General features: G+C 35.3%; 1 long non-coding RNA gene across 1 annotated transcript in view; it reads left to right on the top strand.

The window, feature by feature from the left end:
- LOC111084112 overlaps positions 1-1618 on the top strand; it is a 6029-nt gene extending 4411 nt beyond the window's left edge. Inside the window, exon 2 of the long non-coding RNA XR_002609395.1 lies at positions 1547-1618. This is a non-coding gene — a long non-coding RNA (uncharacterized LOC111084112). The remainder of the gene's footprint in view (positions 1-1546) is intronic.
- Positions 1619-2538: the final 920 nt, after the last annotated feature.

Genomic DNA, 2538 nt, shown 5'->3' with positions numbered 1-2538 from the left:
CCAGGTTTATTCACACAATAGTTAATATGATAACACAGATGAGGTTCAGGTTTATTCACACAATAGTTAATATGATAACACAGATGAGGTTCAGGTTCATTCACACAATAGTTAATACAATAACACAGATGAAGTTCAGGTTCATTCAAATAATAGTTAATACAATAACACAGATGAAGTTCAGGTTCATTCAAACAATAGTTAATATGATAACACAGATGAAGTTCGGGTTCATTCACACAACAGTTAATATGATAACACAGATGAGGTCCAGGTTCATTCACACAATAGTTAATACATAACATAGATGAGGTCCAGGTTCATTCACACAATATTTAATATGGTAACACAGATGAGGTCCAGGTTCATTCACACAATAGTTAATATGGTAACACAGATGAGGTCCAGGTTCATTCACACAACAGTTAATATGGTAACACAGATGAGGTCCAGGTTCATTCACACAATAGTTAATATGGTAACACAGATGAGGTCCAGGTTTATTCACACAATAGTTAATATGGTAACATACCTTAGGTTCAGATTCATTCACACAATAGTTAATATGGTAACACACATTGAGTCCAGGTTCATTCACACAACAGTTAATATGGTAACACACATTGGGTCCAGGTTCATTCACACAACAGTTAATATGGTAACACACATTGGGTCCAGGTTCATTCACACAACAGTTAATACAGTAACATACATTAGGTTCGGATTCATTCACACAATAGTTAATACGATAACATAGATGAGGTTCAGGTTCATTCACACAATAGTTAATACAATAACACAGATGAGGTCCAGGTTCATTCACACAATAGTGATTATGATAACACAGATGAAGTCCAGGTTCATTCACACAATAGTGATTATGATAACACAGATGAGTTCCAGGTTTATTCACACAATAGTTAATACGATAACATACATGAGTTCCAGGTTTATTCACACAATAGTTAATACGATAACATACATGAGTTCCAGGTTTATTCACACAATAGTTAATACGATAACATACATTAGGTCCAGGTTTATTCACACAATAGTTAATACGATAACACAGATGAGGTCCAGGTTCATTCACACAATAGTTAATGTGATAACATACATTAGGTCCAGGTTTATTCACACAATAGTTAATATGATAACATACATTAGGTCCAGGTTTATTCACACAATAGTTAATATGATAACATACATTAGGTCCAGATTCATTTACACAATAGTTAATACGGTAACATACATTAGGTCCAAGTTCATTCACACAATAGTTAATACGATAACACAGATGAGGTTCGACTTTATTCACACAATAGTTAATACGATAACACAGATGAGGTCCAGGTTCATTCACACAATAGTGATTACGATAACACAGATGAAGTCCAGGTCCATTCACACAATAGTTAGTACGATAACAGATTATACAATTTTTTTTTTTTTTTTTTTTTATATATAAATCGCTGATTATGTCAAGAATTAGTTTTATATTTTTTACTTTGTGACAATTAAAACAAATACTTTGATGTCATTATAGGTTACCCAGATAGCAGCCTACGACCCTGACCTCGGCAAGAATGGACTCGTTTTCTATAAGCTGGGGAAAGGCCATCAGAACAAGTTCTACATTGACAGTAAAGGTAGTGTAGAGTTGTGTGTTCTATAGACTCGGGAAGGGCTATCAGGTTCTACATTAACAGTAATGGCACTGTAGTGTTGTGTGTTCTATAGACTCGGGAAGGGCTATGAGAACAAGTTCTACATTGACAGTAATGGCACTGTAGTGTTGTGTGTTCTGTAGACTCGGGAAGGGCTATCAGGTTCTACATTAATAGTAATGGTAGTGTAGTGTTGTGTGTTCTATAGACTCGGGAAGAGCTATGAGAACAAGTTCTACACTGATAGTAATGGTAGTGTAGTGTTGTGTGTTCTATAGACTCGGGAAGACCTATGAGAACAAGTTCTACATTGACAGTAATGATAGTGTAGGGTTGTGTGTTCTATAGATTCGGGAAGAGCTATAAGAACAAGTTCTACATTGACAGTAATGATAGTGTTGAGTTGAGTGTTCTATAGATTCGGGAAGAGCTATAAGAACAAGTTCTACATTGACAGTAATGATAGTGTTGAGTTGAGTGTTCTATAGATTCGGGAAGGGCTATAAGACAAGTTCTACATTGATAGTAATGGTAGTGTAGAGCTGTGTGTTCTATAGATTCGGGAAGAGCTATAAGAACAAGTTCTACATTGATAGTAATGGTAGTGTAGTGTTGTGTGTTCTATAGATTCGGGAAGGGCTATATGAACAAGGTCTACATTAATAGTAATGGTAGTGTAGAGCTGTGTGTTCTATAGATTCGGGAAGAGCTATAAGAACAAGTTCTACATTGATAGTAATGGTAGTGTAGTGTTGTGTGTTCTATAGACTCAGGAAGAGCTATAAGAACAAGTTCTACATTGATAGTAATGGTAGTGTAGTGTTGTGTGTTCTATAGATTCGGGAAGAGCTATAAGAACAAGTTCTACATT

This window comes from Limulus polyphemus, unplaced genomic scaffold (assembly GCF_000517525.1).
Source record: "Limulus polyphemus unplaced genomic scaffold, Limulus_polyphemus-2.1.2 Scaffold13717, whole genome shotgun sequence".
Taxonomy (NCBI): Eukaryota; Metazoa; Arthropoda; class Merostomata; order Xiphosura; family Limulidae; genus Limulus; species Limulus polyphemus.
Note: the sequence above shows the minus strand (reverse complement) of the source record. Positions and strands in the feature narration are given on the sequence as shown.